Source organism: Microcebus murinus, chromosome 2 (assembly GCF_040939455.1).
Source record: "Microcebus murinus isolate Inina chromosome 2, M.murinus_Inina_mat1.0, whole genome shotgun sequence".
NCBI lineage: Eukaryota > Metazoa > Chordata > Mammalia > Primates > Cheirogaleidae > Microcebus > Microcebus murinus.
Window position 1 is genome coordinate 101,806,520 of NC_134105.1, and position 18,822 is coordinate 101,825,341.

The 18,822-nt window shown below is 44.0% G+C and overlaps 1 protein-coding gene and 1 long non-coding RNA gene across 2 annotated transcripts in view; one reads left to right on the forward strand and one right to left on the reverse strand.

Moving 5' to 3' along the window:
• LOC142869579 (uncharacterized) overlaps window positions 1–15,920 on the reverse strand; it is a 35,996-nt gene extending 20,076 nt beyond the window's left edge. Inside the window, exons 1-3 of the long non-coding RNA XR_012918163.1 lie at window positions 15,537–15,920; window positions 12,459–12,643; window positions 11,452–11,632 (exon numbers count right to left, since the gene is read on the reverse strand). This is a non-coding gene — a long non-coding RNA (uncharacterized LOC142869579). The remainder of the gene's footprint in view (window positions 1–11,451; window positions 11,633–12,458; window positions 12,644–15,536) is intronic.
• S100A9 (S100 calcium binding protein A9) overlaps window positions 1–18,822 on the forward strand; it is a 442,604-nt gene that overhangs the window by 107,966 nt on the left and 315,816 nt on the right. The window lies entirely within an intron of this gene.

An 18,822-nucleotide genomic window follows, 5' to 3' on the forward strand; every position in this document is an offset into this window, starting at 1 on the left:
ACAGTTATTTGTATCATTTTTGTGAGGATTGGCAATAATATATAGAAGGTGGCCGGATATAGTATATGTTTACTAAATGATTGGTCTTATTATCATTTACAGCTGGGGAAAGCAACTGCCAAAGCATTAACTAAGGATATTTCTCTGCCCAGGTCTTTTCACCCTGGCCCAGGAATAGTGGTTATCTGTTTCCCAGCCTGGGGAGGGCTCTGGATTGGGAAAGAAGACTTGGGTTCTGGTTCTGGTTCTGGCTGTACTACTGAATAGATCTGTGACCTTGAGCAAGTTCCTTAACCTCAGTTATTTATCTATAAAATAAGAAGTTGGATTGGATGCCTTCTCCTTGTGCTAAAATTCGGTGGATCCATGAATTCTTTGGGGCTTTTGCATTTTTGTGGGTCCTGTTCCCTACCTCCACCTCCACAGGGGCTGATATAGTGATTTCCCAAGAAGCAGAGTCCATGTGTTTGGGGCATGAGCAAAGCCCAGAGAATGAATGAATGAATGAATGAATGAATGAATGAATGAATGAATGAAGATCAAATTCCATGAACAATTTCAGACTTTGGTAACCAGAAAATCTAAAAAGAAATGGCAGCTGTGGGTTTTAGGTGATTTTTAAAAATAAAGATTTATCTTCAATCACACAGATGAGCAGGGGAAGGGGAAGGGCAGTGAAGGGGGACCAGGATATGCCACCCCGAATTGTGCCACTTTGGTATAAAGATTATTTTCACTAAAGGCAGTTAAGAATCAATAGATGCATGAAGGGTTCACGGCCCTCCCTTATCTGCCTAAAAGCAGAGCCCAGTTTTCCGTTTGTGAGATGGCACACATTTCTTCCCTCTCCTGACCAGGGTGAGGACAGCAACCCTTATCACAGGACACAGGGAGCCCCGGAATGAAGATGAGTCTGCATGAACAAATCTTACCAGAACAACCCTCATCTTCCATTAGTTCCCCATGTGTTTCCTGCTCCCTTTCCCACAAGGTATCATCTCTTGAAGCCCAACCCCTCTAACTGCCCATCAATACATGAGTGGATTAATAAAATGTGGTACATGTATACCATGCAGTTCTACTCAGCTGAAAAGAAACAACGGTGATCTAACGCCTCTCGTGTTATCCTGGATAGAGTTGGAGCCCATTCTACTAAGTGAAGGATTACAAGAACCGAAAAACAAGCACCACATGTACTCACCATAAATTTGGTATTAAATGATCAACACTTGTGCACATATGGTAGCAACATTCATTGGGTGTTGGGCAGGTGGGAGAGGGGAGGAGGGGATGGGTATATACACATGTAATGGTGCCATGAGCACCATCTGGGGGACATGCTTGAAGCTCTGACTCCAGCAAGACAAAGGCAATATATGTAACCTAAACATTTGTACCCCCGTAATATGCTAAAATAAATAAATAAATAAATAAATAAAAAGAAGGGTATATAAACTCCCGAGTCTAACCACCTCTTTAGGTTTTCGCTTCTTTTCTGTGAAGCTCCTATGCGTGTAAAAATATTAAAATCAATAAAAATGTTATGCCTTTTCTCCTGTTGATCTTTTTGTCAGTTAAATGTGTAGGCCCCCATCACTGAAACTAAGAGGGTAGAGGAAAAGTTTTCCGTCCTCGACAGCAGGAAGCTATACTTCGTTATTACTTTGGGACTCCAAAGGTCATGTTTCGGACCTGCCAGAAGCTCCTTGGAGGTAGGAAGTATGGGCCTTCGACCCAGCAGAGTCTCCCTACCATGTGCACGCCCAGGAAGGTGACACAGGATCACCTCCTGGCTCCAGGCTACCGGCTCCAGGACCAGCCCTGCCACGCCAGCCTGAGCCTGTCCTTTGATGATTCTCTGGCTGGGAGGGTGAGGTCCAAGGGTGTGTGGAAGTACTTAGCCTTCCTTAGCTGGGACTTAATTGCTTCCCAAGGCTCCCAATATCCTCAGGCCAAACACCCACATCCATCAGCATCTAGTTGCGTCAACATCAATATCTGCCCAGACACCTTAGCACCCACCTGTGCCTCCTTCCACCTGGAGGAGTGCACAGCACTGGGACTCTCCAGTCGGAATCAGGTCCTGGAATTGAGATATTATATCCGAGCAGTGCTATGCAACCATGGTTTTCTCTGGGGACTTCAAAAAAATCAACTGATTAAATAAAACTCTGTAATGGAAGCAGGACAAGGATTTTTTTTTTTTTAAGATGCCAGATGATATCAATTGTAACCAAGGTTTTTTTTAAAAAAAAGCCATTGTGTTTAGAGTTCAGTGTTTCCCGACTTGTTTGATCATAAAAACCACCTGATGCACACTTTAGAAATGCAGATCCCCAGGCCCTTCCCTTAGCGATTTCTATGTCATTAGGAGGGAGAGGTTGTTATTTTTAGCAAGCATCCCAAATTATTATTATGCTTAGGTCAGTTGGGGATTGGATTCCAGAAGCACATAGAATGTTGTCTATGTCTCTACTATACTTCACACAGCTGGGGCTTCATGCTTGACATTTGACTATCTTTAAGCAAATATGTGTTAAATGAGAGACTTATTGACTACTTCATAAATGAAGAAAATGATGGAACTTTCTGCATCACTAGAGATGAGTTTCTGATCATATATGTAGTTCAGACCCTAAGGAGATGAGCAGTTGATGTTTATTATCCATCTACTATGTTCTAATCACTTTAGTAGTTGTTTTACATATGTAATCTCATTTAATAACACTCCAAAAGCAAATATTACAGGTAAGATAAACTGAGATTCATAAAGCCTTCAGAGTCACAGTGCTGGATTTGCATGTTGGCCCTGACACCTATGTTCCATGTAAACTTGAGCGAGTGACTTATTTTTTATGCTTCAGCTTCTACATCCATAGAATGTGGGTTTAATGATCTGTCCCTTGCACTGCTCTTGTGAGGATTAGTGTCTGACACTTTGTAGGAACTACTTAAATGGTAGCTCCCATTATTAACAAACTTTGCCGATATCACACAGCACAGCTAGTAAGGACCAGAATCAGGATTTGAACCCAGGACTTTATGTTTCCCAACCTGCGATCTATAGCAGCCACTCTGCACTGTAATGGAGTTTGTTTTCAGAGGTGGACCAGAGACTGAGCAGGCACAGCTGAACAAACAAGAGAAGGGACCGACAACTGCACAAGCAGTAGCCACCTCCAATGGTGGTTTCGGATTCTCTGTAGCAAACTTTCAGCCATGTGCTTGTGCCTGTGCCCGCCCCCTCAACAGCACGGGGGCAGCGAGTGACCAGAGGGAGAGCACATAGTCTGAACCATCCCAGTTGCCAGTACCCTCCGTTTAAAAATGTATCTGTCTGTCTCATGAGCATCCATACTCGGAGGAACTCTATCTGGAATGGATGAAAGACAATTGATCAGCTCCGATGTGTGAGAAGTGCCAGCACCAAGTCAGTTTCTCTCCTAAGAGCAGCCTGGTGGCTGATACAATGCCTGCCCCATGCCTGTTAAGGGACCGGATCCTGGCACATCAGACCTTTGTGACCTCTTGGGAGAGTTACTTAATGCTTCTCTGCCTCAGTTTCCTTACCTAGGGCATACCCAGATCATTGTGTGATCACCAATAACTTTAGCCACCTCCTGTGCCCCAGCTCATATAAAGCATGCTCTGTACAGTCATGGTCCCTGTCCAGGGACTCAAGGTATAATTTGGTAAACATGTAAACCTGAAAGTGAGGTGAAAAAATTGAGGGGAAATAAAGCAATCACAAAGGCTAAGAATGTTGTTCCGCTGAGGAAGGGTGCCCTGCCCTTGGGTCTTCTCTCTCTGTCTCTCTCTCTCTCTCCCTCTCTCTCTCTCTCTGTCTCTGTATCTCTCTCTCTCTCTCTCTCTCACACACACACACACACACACACACACACAAGCACAGAGTAAGCAGAAAAAAGGGAAACTCACAGTCAATGGGAAGTTTCATCTGATTTCAAGTGGAAGAAGAGGAAAAAATGAGACAAATTAGCACGAATTATTATGTAAGACATATTTAGCCCCTTCATCCTAACAACTTTTAAAGCATCACTTCATGTAATCTTTACAGCAATCCTGTGAAAGCCTTTAAGAATTTAAAGTTCTCCTTTTACAGATAAGGACATTAAAGTGCAGGAAGACTAGGCAACTTGCTCAAGATTTTCCAACCTAATAAAGGCTTTGAAACAACTGGGCCAGACACTAAGTAAGCCTCAGTCCTTTCCTTTCTACCCGCCTCAAGCGAGAGAAGCCAGGTTTCAGTTTGTATTCATCCCTCCAGGGCCTGGGAGGATAAGGAGGGGAAGGAAAGAGGAGGGGAAGAGGACATGTGTTTCTTCCTACTTTTTCTACTCTTTCTCAGAGGGAACCCTGTGATATACACACACACACACACACATATATATATATTTTATTATCATTTTTATTTTTTAAATCATCATGGCCTGAATTGAGCAGCCGACACTCTGGTGTCCCTAGACGCTCGAGGTGATGGGGAAGGGGAAAGGTAAAAATCTCTTATTGCCATATGTTTGTACTCAGAAGCTGGGTTCAGAGTATCCAGGGTCTGAGACAAGCTGGGTGGCACCAAAGGACAGAGGAGCAGAAGTAGGTTCCTCTGGGGCTGAGAATCCTACACACACAGCACCAGGTTCTGCCTGGAGCCTCCTGCCTCAGGAGCTCCTGAGAGGGGATTTGAGGAGGGAGGCCTGGGCCCAAGCCTGAGGACAGCAGAGGTGAGGAGAGAGGCCCGGAGCCCAGGAGTGGCCGTGGCACTGGCACCAGCCCAGAGCGAGGTGGGGCACTAATGCGGCTGACAGTGGAGCAGACGGGTGGGGAGGCAGCAGAAGCGTCCTCTGCCCTTTGCTGAGCCCTCATGTCCCTTCTCGGCCACAAGGGAATGTTTCTCTTACTAGGAACTCCTCAGCAGTTCTCAAAGCAGTCTCTGAGCCTCTCTGTACAAATAGTGCCATTCATTCATTCATTCACCCATCCATTCATTCATCCAGCCAGCCGGTCAGTCTGTAACTGCCGGTCACCCACAGCTGCTACACGCCGGGCACCGTGTGAGGATGGGGATGGATGTGGACGAATGGCTGTGGGGACACAGTGGGGGCTGACCCTGGACTCAGGTTCATGGGAGGCGGCCCAGCTGTGGGGCCAGCAGGTGCTCCACAAACACCTGCTGTTTGGGGAGTGGACGGCTGAGATGAAGAGGAGGAACCATCCACACACCTGAGTTTTAAGGGTGATTTGGATTTTCCAAAGGCCACACCTAGTAACAGATTGTGTGCTGAGTGCAGCTCTGAATCAGTGACCTCAGTTTCATGTTATGTTAATCATAGGAAATTGCTGGTGTGAACATTCAGGGAACCCCAGAAAAAAAAAGTCCCATGGCAGGGAGATCTTCGGAATCTGCCCCTCATGGAGGGAAGGCACACCTGCGCAGGTGCTGGAAGGCTGATCATCTGCTGTCCTGCCCAGTGTCTTCACTGGTCAGGCACCAAGAAGGCCCTGTCACTGTGCCACCCTGAGACTTCCCCCAGAGTCAAAGCAACTCACGTTCAAAACAGGCGTGTTGGCATTGGGCCTTTTCCCTCCTCTCTTGGACCCTGGTCCACTGAGTGATTAAAAAGTGAAACTTTTTTCCCACTTTGCCAGTTCATGCCGCTCCTATTTTTAGGCAGAGCTGGAAACACCTACTGTTTAGCCCAGAGCCGTTTCAGATGTTAAACAGCGTTATTCCTACTTAAGAGGATTCATCTTGGCCACAGGTAAGGGCACACCCACAAGGCAAGGCTGTTTCTGTCTCCTGCCGTGGCCGCCCTGGCACGGCCTTGCCAGAACCAAGGGCGTACCCAGCTGTACGCCAGGAAGCCCAAGCTCCCCTTTCTGCCTTTAATCACTTTCCCGCCTCCGCTTAATTTCCTCCGTAGACATTAGGGAGTAGCAAGGGACTAAAACAAAGGAGAATGTAGGATTTTTTGTTTAGAATTCTTTTCCTCCTGGGGTTTGTTGATTGACCTTGGGTGAGTTATTCCACCTCTTGTGGCCTCAGATTCCCAATCATCCCTTGAGGAGTATGGACTAAAGGCTCTCCGAGAGCCACAGTCTCGGTGGCTCTGAGCAGTGCTGTTTCTCACACTATGAAGAGTTTTGGGTGTGTCGGGACAATGGGCCTCCTCCTCAGGAAGTTTCTCCAATAACAGATATTTGTTGAATGAATGAGGAAACAGACATTACCATGGGAACACCGTTGGTTTGCGTAAGCATAGCTCTGACCCTCAGAAAGCCCCCAGGAGACCTGGAGTCAGAGGAGGAGGAAAACCTTGCAGACAGCAGGATCTCCAGGCGTCAGGGGTGGAGCCGGAAGCAGGCAAGACGTGGGGGGAATTCAGCATAGATGATTCCATGACTGGCAGGCTGAGGGGAGGTAGTTAGAAAAGACTTCTGGTTTTCAGGGGTGGGGGAGGCAATCTAGCCCTGTCAGAAAGGAGCAAAGGGCCACAGCCAGATGGCTGGTGGAGGGGAGGGAAAAGGTTATCCCAGGAAAGGGATTAGAGCTTTTAAGTCCCTGAAGTAGGAGAGGGGTAAAGGTGTGGTTGGTGAAAGCAAAGCAGGTTTTCCCAGATCCACAACCAGTCAGGAAAGGGTGGGGCTGGGTTGGTGGAGGGGGGTTAAGCAAATTATTCTGAATGTGTGTGGTTCCATGGAGTTAGGAGAAAGATGGGGAAATGCATGGAGAGGTCTTGGACCCCCAGACGAGGAGGCTATTCTCAGTCAATCCCGTTATCTCTAGCTTCCGCCTTCACTAAGGCAGACATGGAGTGCACGCCTGGGCTCGTCCGCCCCCTTTCTCTTCCCAGATGTTCATGTGCCCTAGAATTCTACCCCATAGAATGGGGACAACAGTCTCAATGTTGAAGACAGCAGGTGACAAAGCCTCAAAGGACTCTGATCCCTCTAGGGCTAACTCATTAAATCCTCCAGGAGCCTGCTGCTCCCCAGCACAAGCCCTGCACCTGGGTCTGAGCAGGAGGGTGGCAGTGAGGATTAGATCCAGGTGACATCATTGTCAGCCAGCCAGGCCAAAAAATATTAGGTGGGTGGTTTTCATCACAAAAACTGAGCCAACGGGCAATGGGGGGGGGGAGTGTGAATCATGGGTGACAGGTGAGGAATGAAAACAGAGCACCTGGGCGATACTATTTCCTTGAGGCAGGGCTCATCCATCCTATAAAAGCCAGCTGGCCATTGCCTCTCCACCAGACCCAAGCGAACAGACAACCCGATCTTCTCTGTGTACCAGGTGAGTCTCTGATTGCAACTAATCTGGAATTCTTATTTATTTTTTTCATTATTGGAAGCTGGACAAAAGCAAGCATGTAAAAGAGGGGTGATGCAAGGTATCAATTAGAGTTAGACAGTAAGGTCTTTAAGGAAAAGCACAGTTTGGATTTGAAGGGACCTTAGGGATGGTTGGGTTGGCCACCTCAGTGGACTGGGGCTGAGCAGGGGTGGGAGACAGGCCTGTGCCCACCGGGAGCTCATAGCAGGGCTAGGGCACAGCCTCAGGCCCAGAGCACCCTCAGCAAGACCACAGTCTCCTCTGGTATGATACCTACAGACGTTCTCATTCATTACATTTCTACTAAGCACTTCTTATAGTTAAGGCAGTGCACTAGGCACTTTGGGTCAATCAGACCAACATGAAAACTACTTAACAAACTTACAACCTAGCAAGGAAGGCAATAGATGCCCTTAAGGTGATGAAATGTGAAGTGGATAGTGGCTGGCATGGGGAGGAAGGGGCAGGGAAGGGCTTTGCAGTTTTGGGGAACACTGCTCCAGAAGAGCCTCCTAGTGGGGGCAGGAGATGGGAGCCACGGCGGAGGAGTATTTGGACAAGCAGAGACGGGAAGGAAAGCATTCAGAGGGGACAATGTGAGGGAACACCAGGAGCAGAATCACTGGGGTTTGGATTAATATAGAGCCATCCTGTATGTCACAAGGCATTCTACGAGGTGCGAGGAGTGCATAGACTGCAGTCCTTCCTATGACGCCACTTTCCAAAAGGCCTACCATGTGGGCCTCGGGTCCCTCCCAGAAGCAGGCTTTCTCAGGGCATTTTCCGGTGAGGGATATAACATGTCTGGGGACAAAAGGGAGCCCAGGAAAAAAAAAAAAAAACCCACTGAAACAGAGCAGAACAAATTGCCTTTACGCTCCTCCTCTTGAAAAGGCCCAGAAATTATCAAAGAATATTTTACTTTCCAATGTAGTGGGACAGCGAGGGGATAAGAAAGGCTCTCTCCTTTAAAAGGGGCCTGAAATTAAATCTACTTGCCATTGACCTTGACTTCTTCCCTGTTTAATTGAATCACTGAGTCAGTTTTTCTGTCCCTAGAGAAAGCCACCGCTGAAGCATGAGTTCCCAGCAGCAGAAGCAGCCGTGCGCCCCACCCCCTCAGCCTCAGCAGCAGCAGGTGAAACAGCCTTGCCAGCCTCCACCCCAGGAGCCATGTGCCCCCAAAATCAAGGAGCCCTGCCACACCAAGGTGCCTGAGCCCTGCCATCCCAAGGTGCCTGAGCCCTGCCACCCCAAGGTGCCTGAGCCTTGTCACCCCAAGGTGCCTGAGCCCTGCCACCCCAAGGTGCCTGAGCCCTGCCACCCCAAGGTGCCTGAGCCCTGCCCCTCAGCACCAGCCCAGCAGAAGACAAAGCAGAAGTGACGTGGGCCACAGCCATGCCTTTGAGGAGCCGACCACCGGATGCTGCGTCCCCATCCCACTCTGCTCATGAGTCCCATTTGCCTGTCGACCTTGCAATTAGCATGCTGTCACCCTGAGTCATAATCCCTCCCTCTTTGTACCTTGAAAAAGATGTCTCTTACCCTCACTCTGGAGGGTTCCTGAGCTTGTGAATAAGGCAGAAATTCTCACTGGGTGAGCTGGTCTTCCAGTTGCTCAGGGTTCATCTAAAGAGGGGTTTGGGGAGAGAGCAGGTGAATAGTCCCTGTTCTTCCCCCCAATAAATAACTTTTAACTCCAAGCCTGGTTGTGTGTGTTATTGGCTGATTCAGCGTTCATTGTTCTCTCAGTGTGAAGCAAGAACTAACTCAGTGAGGGCTGGTTGTGAGGTCTGTAGTCAGAAGGTACCTGATCTTGGCACTGAGAACGTTTGTGTGTGTGTGTGTGTGTGTGTGTGTGTGTGTGTGTGTGTGTGTGTGTGTGCAAGTGGCTGCTGTACCTGTGGAACATTCTGGGGTTGGCTATGGGAGTGTGTTTAAGGCCATCCAGAGTCTGTTATTTCAGGCAGCCACAGCTAGAACAGGGCTCCCTTCTTTCACCTGAGTGAGCCACACCTGAATTTAGATGGTACCTGTTTCGAGTCACCTCTGACTCTGAATCATTGCCCTCAAATTGTCTTTATTTTGTTTGGTTGAATTCTTTCTACAAAATTATTCCAAAGAAATTATACTTGTACCTATTCCAACCTGATTAACTGTTCTTCACTCATCCTCCCTTTCTGAAGCCACCAACACATAAAGCCAAACACTTAAACAGTCACACTCACAGAGGGATAGACTCCGATACACCGACATTCATATGCACACAGATATTCATACTACGCACATATACATACACACACTGGCTTAATCATCTTAGTCTTTTTTTTCTTTTTTCATTGCATGCCCACTGTGAAGATACCTAATGCTGTAGCAGGAAAGAGAGTAGGATCCACAGAGACTGTCCCAGGAGATCCCTAAGAGAGATGGTATTCACCCCTTTCCATACAAACATACACTCTTACAAAAGCACACATGTTCTTCTCTTTCTCTCTCTCTCCACACACTCACACACACACACACACACACACACATGCAAATGCACACACACACGGTGCTTCTCCAAGTAAAACATAAAAGCAAATGCATCAGATGAAAAAGAAAAAGGACAGAAAAGTTCAAGCAGGTTTCAGAAGGAAGACAGATTAATACAGATAAGACAAAAAAATCAGCATAAAGTTGAGGAAGAGCAGGTCATTAAGATATATCATTTAATAATAAAATGTTAGGGTGTAAGAAAATCTAAGAAGCACCTAGTACAGCCCATTCATTTTCTAGACAAACAAACTGATATCCAGAAAGGGGAAGATAATTAGATGTGAGATAATTAGAATAATTAGATACCTAGACATCATGTTTCTGGATTACACCCAGAGTCCTCTGGCTCTTTCTCCTGCAGCCCTGTCTTTCTGATTTCACTGGTGACCAGTAGGTTTGAAAGGCTTTATTGAACAGGTCTGGGATACTAGGGAACAGTTTCCCGAGCATGACAGGGCAACAGGATTTTTCAGAGGGGCTGAGGAGGTCAGTGGGAGGGAACCCCATTTCTTAACAGGATGGATGCTCTATGATATCAAAGCAGCATGAAGCAGGAGATGGCAGCATCTGCACCATGCCAGCATTCCATATAGGTCTGGAAAGAGCTCAGAGATGTTTGGGAACTGTAAGACAAAAATTGTCTTACAAAATTTTGCAGCTTGCTGAGTAGTTGTCAGACTGGGCAGGGGAGAATGAGATCACTTGGCTCTGTAAGGTATGCACATGTTGAAGTGAGTTCAAATTGCTGCTCATGGGCACAATGGAAAGTTTCTAAATCCCCTAGGAGGCAGCCATGCACAGGGACTCTGGCAGGCGGCACACAGCTCTTAGGGGTAAAAGTCAAGGGACCATCTTGGAAGGGAGTTGACCAAAATGAATCAAAATCTTTAAACATCTGCATGCCCCCCACATTCATGTACACAAATATTTATTTATTAGGATGGTCATTTCAACTTATATATAATATGAAAAAGCTTGGAATGAGTTAATGTGTAGCTAAGTGATGGAATACATTGTGATCATAAAATTATCATATTTAGTCATATGGAAAAATGCTCAGACGATATCAAGATCATGTAAAATATTATGACAGGTAACTCATAATTACATCTTTGTACAAAAAATTGGCAGTAAATATAGCAAAACATAAACAGTGGCTATGTTTGGTTGGTGAGTAAAAGGTAGTGTTTATTTTATTCCCGGAATACCTCTATATTCTAAACATTTTCTACTCTATAAATCGAAGTAGCATTTATTTATCACACTTCTTTACATGTTTAAAAAATTAAAGCAGTCTGAAATGTTGATGAGCTAGAGGAAAAATGTTTGTCCAGAATCTTCCCGAAACCCTGCAGCAATTTCCAAGCCAGCAGCCCAAAGGTGAAAGTACAGGGGGAAGGGCAGGGGTGCGGCCTGTTTTGTTTTGTTTTGGTATTCCACATAAAATTCTAAATCTTACAGTAGGAAACCTCCAATAATACTACTCCCTCCAGCACACTCCCAAAGACTCCAATGTTGCCCACTGACTTTGACACGTCAGTGACCGAGGGGTTAAGGGTTACCTGGCAGAGGCAGAGTTCTCCCTGTCTGAGCTCTGTCTTTTCCCTGGGCTCCTTTCCGATCCAGTCCATAGAATGCCGTTCGCTCAACCAACAGTCAGGAGTGGGCACTGCTTTTGTATGAGAACTTAGATACACAAAGTTGGTAAATGTAGGTTCACTACATAGTTGCTGATCTCCTCTTCTGCAGATAAAGAAATGCACGTTTGATTACCCTTCATGAATATATCTTGGTTTCCTCACTCTCACATTCCTCTGTTCTAATAAAACCATGAGTTTCCATGTATGCTGAATAAAAAAGAAGATAGTATCTGGTTTAGATAAGAGTTGTTCAATAAGGAGTTCCCACTGTGCTACCAGTTATTTCCTCCCTATTTCTGACTCAAGAGAGTCTCTCCCCTGGATCTCTATGCCAACCACTTTCCTAGTTGGCTTCTTGCATCTCCCTACTTAGTTTAGTCGACTCTCTGTCATGTTTCTCTTCCTGATTTCCCTTTGTCCTGTCTGTTTTTGCTTTATATTCAACACTCCCCCACCCCTTTCACCTCATGCGTGCGGCAGAACCAAGTGGCCAGTCTGGGCTTTGGGATCAAAAGAGGCCCCTCTAGCTCTTGACCCATTTGCGGGCACAGCTGCCAGGTGTGCCACAGCCTGTACCAAACGTCCCACGCCATATAAGCATCACACCCATGATTACCAGACTCACTTTTAATATCTCTGGACTGTGAGCACCAGGAGGGCAGGAACCTTCGCTGTCTTGCTCAGGGCTATAGACTCAGGGCCCAGCCTGCTGTCTGCCCAATGGTAGGAGTCATCTAATGTCTGCTGAGAGGTTTATACCTCCTCTAAATAATGCAATGGATTTGAGAAGAACATTTGCACCACACACTTTGAACTCAGGTAATTCCTGTCCTCTGGGAGTACCTTGAGCCTGTTCTTTAGCCAACCTCATTCTCCTCCCTACACATCTAAAGCACCAGTACTCATAACCACAAACCACTTGCTCTTACCTGGCTCTATCTGCAATCCCCTTGGAAAGAAGCATCCTACATCTCTTAGAAGATTGGGTGCTCCCGAAGGCAGAGCTATGTCTCCAATCCAACTGAGAGGCTCTCCACTTGGAGACTATCCATTTCTCTCATGACAGAGGTGGTGATCATGGGGGCAGGAGGTAAGGGAGCATGATTGCCTTAACCTTCTTCCGGGGAAAAACAACAACATGTATTATAGAATTATGTAGATCCATTAAATAGATAATATTACTCATATTATATTATGCTATAAAAATTAATGAATATGTTTCTACTTTATATGTTGTATGCTAGTATAAGTACTTTTATTTGGTTGTGACCAATATTATTTTTAAAATGGAAAACCCCTTTGGAAAATGTTATCCTCAATTTTTCATAATCCTTCTGGATAATTTATTTAAGAATTTTTATCAATCACAAGTAATCATTGCCACTAGCAAATAGGTAAAAATTAAAAGTAATTATGGTTTGACTATTAGTTATATTAAGGTAAACGATTCATTTAAAAGTCCATGATTATAGGACTTAGCAAAAAAAACCTTTATTTTAGACATTATGTACTGATAAATCAATCCCTGAAGTGGATATAACAATTCCAAACATGTGCAACCAACACCAGAGCACCCAGATATATAAAGCAAATACTATCAAATCTAAAGGGAGAGATGGTCTCCAATACAATAATAATTTGGGACTCAACCCCCACTCTCAGCATTAGACAGATCATCTCTATAGGAAATCAACAAAGAAACACTGGATTTAAACTTTATATTAGATCAAATGGACCTAAGAGACATTTGCAAAACATTTTATCCAGCAGCTAAGGAATACATGTTCTTCTCTTAAGCACATGGAACATTCTCCAGGATAGAGTATATACTTAGGGCACAAAACAAGTCTCAACAATTTTCAAAATTCAAAATCATATCAAGTACCTTTTCTGACCACAATAAAATCAAACTGAAAATCAGTAACAAGAGGAACTTTAAAAACTGTACAAATACATGCAAATTAAACAACATGCTCCTGGATTGTCAATGGGTCAATGAAGATATCAAGAAGAAAATTTTAAAATTTCTCAGAACAAATGAAAATAGAAACACAACATAGCAAAACATTCAGGAAACAGAAAAGCAGTACTAAGAATAAATCTTTTAGCAATAAACGCCTACATCAGAAAAGTATATAGGTTTTAAATAAATAATCTAATGATACACCTCTAGAAAAGCAAGAAAAATCAAGCCCAAAATCAGTAGAAGAAAATAAATAGTAAAGATTAAAGAAGAAATAAGTAAAATACAGACTACAAAACAATATAAAAGATCAATGAAATGAAAAGTGGATTTTTTGAAGATAAACAAAATCAACAAACCATTAGCTAGACTAAATAAGAACAAAAGAGAAAAGACCTAAATAAATAAATTCAGAAACAAAAAAGGGAGACATTACAACTGAAACCGTAGGAATGCAAAACATCATTAAAAGCTAATATGAACAACAATATGCCAACAAAATGGAAAACCTAAAGGAAATGGGTAAATTCCTGGACACATACAACCTACCTAGATTGAACCAGAAAGAAATAGAAAACCTGAATAAGCCAAAACCAACTAACAAAATTGAAACATTAATAAGAAAATCTCCCAAGAAAGAAAAATGCAGAAATAGATGGCTTTACTGTTGAATTCTACCAAACATTTAAAGAAGAACTAACATCAATTTTTCTCAAACTATTCAAAAAAATTGAAGAGGAGGGAATTCTTCTGAACATGTTCTATGAGGCCACCACCACCCAAATACCAAAACCATACAAGGACACAACAAAAAAGAAAACTGCAATATAACATGATGAACATAGATGCAAAAATCCTCAATGAAATGCTAGCAACCCAAATCCAGCAGCACATCAAAAAGATACACTATGATCAAGTGGAATTTATCCAGCACTGTAAGGATGGTTTGACATATGCAAACCAATAAACATGATTAAACAACAGAGTGAAGAACAAAAATCATATGATCATCTCAGTAGATGTAGGAAAAGCATTTCATAAAATTTAACAATGCTAAAAATTCTCAACATTTTAGGTATAGGAGGAACATACTTCAAAACAATAAAGCCCACATGTGACAAACCCACAGCTAACATCATACTGAAGAGGGATAAGCTGAAAGCTTTCCCTCTAAGAACTGGATCAAGAAAAGGATGTGCACTCTCACCAGTCTTATTCCACACAGGACTAGAAATCCCAGCCAGAGCAATAAGGTAAGAGAAAGAAAGAAAAGACCTAAATTGTAAAGGAAAAATTCACATTGTCCCTATTTGCAGATGACATGATCTTATATGTAGGAAAACCTAAAGACTTCACCAAAAACTCTTAAAGCTGATAAGCAAATTCAGTAAAGTCACAGGATACAAAATCAACATACAAAAATCAGTAGCATTTCTATACACCAATAATGAACTAGTTGAAAAATAAATCAAGAAAGCAATCTCCTTTAAAATAGCCACACCAAAAAAAAAAAAAAACAAAAAAAAAACACCTGGGAATAAATTTAACCAAGGTGGTGAAAGATCTATGCAATGAAAATTATAAAACTCTGATGAAATAAATTGAAGAGGTCATCCTGCAAAAATATTTCCAATTATCCCTTAATAAAAGGACAGAAGCAATACAATGAAGAAGAGACCACTTTTTCCACAAATAAATGATGCTAGAGCAATTGGATAGTCCTAAGTAAAAGAATTAACTTCAAATTAAATATCACACTTTATACAAAAATTAAGTCAAAGTAGAACATGGACTTAAATGAAAAACATAAGACTATTTCTAAAACAGGAAAAGAATGGGACCTATGTTTAGATAAAGAGTTCTTAGACTTGATACCAAAAGCACAATCTAAAAAATTGATAAATTTGACCTCATAAAAATTAAAAACTTTTGCTTTGTAAAAGACCCTGTTAAGAGAATGAAAACACAACTTATGAACTGGGAGAAAATATTTTCAAATCACATATCCAACAAAGAATTTGTATCTGGAAAGTATAAGGCTCACGCCTGTAATCCTAGCACTCTGGGATGCAGAAGCAGAGGGATCTCTTGAGGTCAGGAACTTGAGGTTGAGATTAGCTATGATGATCAGAGTCTCACAGGCTACAGTTGAGGTGTCAGCCAGGCTGCATTCTCATCTGGAGGCTTCACCAGAAGAATCCACTTCCAAGCTGGTTCAAGCTGTTGGCCGCCTTTGTTTCCTTGAAGCTCAATTACTGAGGCCTCCAGCTTTCTGCAGGCTGTCTACTGGGGTCCTCCCTCAGGTCCTAGAGTCCACCTGCAGTTTCTGCAGGCCGCCCACAATTCCTTGCCCAGCAAACAGCCGCAGCCTGGCCCTTACTTCATCAAGGCTGAAAAGAGAGTCCCTAGCTCCAGTCTGCTAAGTCGGAGTAAGCAGTCTGCTAAATGACATAATCACAAAGTGACATCCCATTGCCTTTGTTATAGTCTGTTGGTTGAAAGCAGGTCACCGTTCCCACTCACACTCAAGGGGGCAGTATTACATAAAGGCACAAATGCCAAGAAGGAGGCCATCGGGGTCCCCTTAGGGCCTGGCTACCACAAATACTGTCAGTGCTTTCCTTGAAGTGACAGGCTCACTTAGTTTGTTTTCGAAGAAATGTCTGCCAAATACCAAGTCTGAACAACCACAGTTTGCTTGAGATTTATTCTTTCAAGTAAAAATTATGTTTTGTGAAAAACAGCTTAATAAAGAATAAATTTTGATTACACAAATGCTTTTTGTTGAGACAATTATTGTACTTTGAAATGCAGAAGTGTTTTATGTGCATTTCCCATTTTGTGACATAGAAATTCAAAAAAGGTATGTGCTGAAGGGTGGAGATATTTTAAAATAACTTTTGCTCTCTCATCAAGGACTTTCTTAGCTGGACTTGGCATTATTTTAACTGCAGGTGGATGACAGTGAAAAACACAATGACTACTCCCTTCCAGAAAACTCAAGCAAGAAGATTGGACATGGTGAGTGATTTGCACAAAGTAGGGGGGCCTCCTCCACCACTGGTGCTCCATGGTTCTAAGACTCAACACTCCTTGAAGGCTGCTTTGCCTATTTAAAGATAGGCAATTTCCCTCTGGAAGTATTGAATTTCTGCATCAAAATATGGCAAGCAAATAACCAATTCTTAGTATCTGTGAGGACATGGCATGCAAATGAATATTAAGCTGAGTTTTCTTTTTTCCTTTTATAGTTTGATCCTGTTTCCCAAATCCTCAGTAGCCATTTTGGTCCTCCTTCCACCTAACCCTTCTCAAAAGTATGACAGCCATGGAAGGATATTTTTATCAAGATATTAATAGTAATTTGTGAGGTTCTAGGTCTTCCTCATCTCAAGGCTTTCTATGTTACCGTGCCTCAGGGGCCAATATGCCTGGGCCAAAAATAGGAATTGTCTTAACTTTGCAAATCTAGGCACACTGAAGTTGTTATGCTAGAAGGGGATTTCTACAAGTGTGATCTGCAGGTTTTCAGGGGTCCTTGAGATCCTATCAGTTAGTCTGTGATGTCAAGACTGATGACAAAATAATAATAAGACATTTTGTCTTTTTACTTTAATAATATTGCACCGATGGCTCAATATGAATGAGGAGAGAGTAATCAAATCCCTGGCACTTTAGCAAGAACCAAGGCAGTGGCACCAAATGGTACTAGTAAACAATGCAGGAAGTTATTTCATGTCTGTCTGATTTACAAATCCCACAGAGCAATCGCCATGAAAAGCATTCAAGGGCCTGGTTTAACTCACTTTGTCACATCATGCTGTCCACTTTCCACTAACTTCTGAAGCAAGGAATTTTGGTGGACCCATCACCTTGTGAAGGCTGTGCTCTCACGGTAACAGGGCAGCAATGTGCTGGGGGTGGCTGAGTTAGCTAAGAATAGTAGCATGATGCTGATGGTGACCAAGATAGTGACACTAGAACCCCAGAGCACACTTCTGGAGCCACAGAACCTTGCCTGGCCCCCTAAGACAGCCTCACGCCCGGGACATCCCCTGCACCACCCTGATCCTAAGGCTGCCGGTGCACTCTGCCCCCATCATGTCATGATGCTAAGTTGCACTGCTTTCACCAGGCCAACTCCAGGGTTTTAAACCCAAGGAAAATCAATCATGAACAGAATTGTGTGGAGGAAAGTACATGAATATCCACCCACAGGATCTGCACCAGAATTCCAATTGCTCAGCTGTGGACAAGATTCTGTCTTGCCATGCTGTTCTTCCTTGATCCAGATCCAAATATCTATGTTTACATTTAAATAGTCACATACTGCTAGTGGCCGCTCCATGGGGACAGTCTAGTTTGAGTCTCCCAAAGCAGGCCTTATATTAATTCCTAATTTCTTACTCTGATCCACCAGATGATTCCTCCGACCCTGGCCCAAGCGCTGGTTTCCATGACCGGGCAATGGTGCTTCCCTGCTGCATCTCAAATGAAGCATGTGTTGCATAACATGCCTAAGCCAGGCTTTGCCCCAGACAGAGACTACGACAAAGATTTATGTGGAGCACATTTAGCAATGACATCAGAGGAAGGAGGAACATGAAATTAAGGGGGAGTCAAACTAGGCAAAAGGAAAAATCAATCTGTTACAAAGCATATGCTACTAAGTAGGTAACCACCACGGGTCAACTGGAACTTGATCCCCAGGATCCTCTGAGAGGACAGAGAAATGGTGTCACAGAAAGGTTTTCTCGGAGAATGAAATGGGGAATCATTATGGATCTGCTCACGTCCTCCACTGCCGAAGCCAGGTGGCTGGACATTACCGTGCTGAACTTCAAGCTTGCACATCTACGGGTGCATCACAGCTTCCACAGACAGCTCACATGGTGGCGTCACAGACTCTTGGGTCAGGAGGGGCAGAGTCTTAGGCTATGTGTGGGGGTCGTCCACACAGCCATGACAGGCAAAAGACCAACATCCAGGTTTGCAGAGTGCCTGAGAGGTACCCAGCAGCATCCACAGACAAGTCCTAAGAAAGTCCCAGGACAATGAAGTTGGAAGAGCAGCAGCCTCCTGTCACCAGGAAAGGGAGCCTGGGAAAGACTGAGGCACCAGGGGAGGTGGGACCCACCTTTAGAGCCCACTCAGGGTGCCCTCTGTGCACTGAGGCGGATTCGTCAGCACACCCACACTGCCAGTGAAGAAACAGAGCTTCTCCGAAGGGCAGGGAGAGCCTTCACACTCAGCCACAGAGTGTGCTTAACAAACAAACAGGAATAACAGGGCTGGGGGGAAATGACAACTTCAGAAAGCTGGTGGCACAG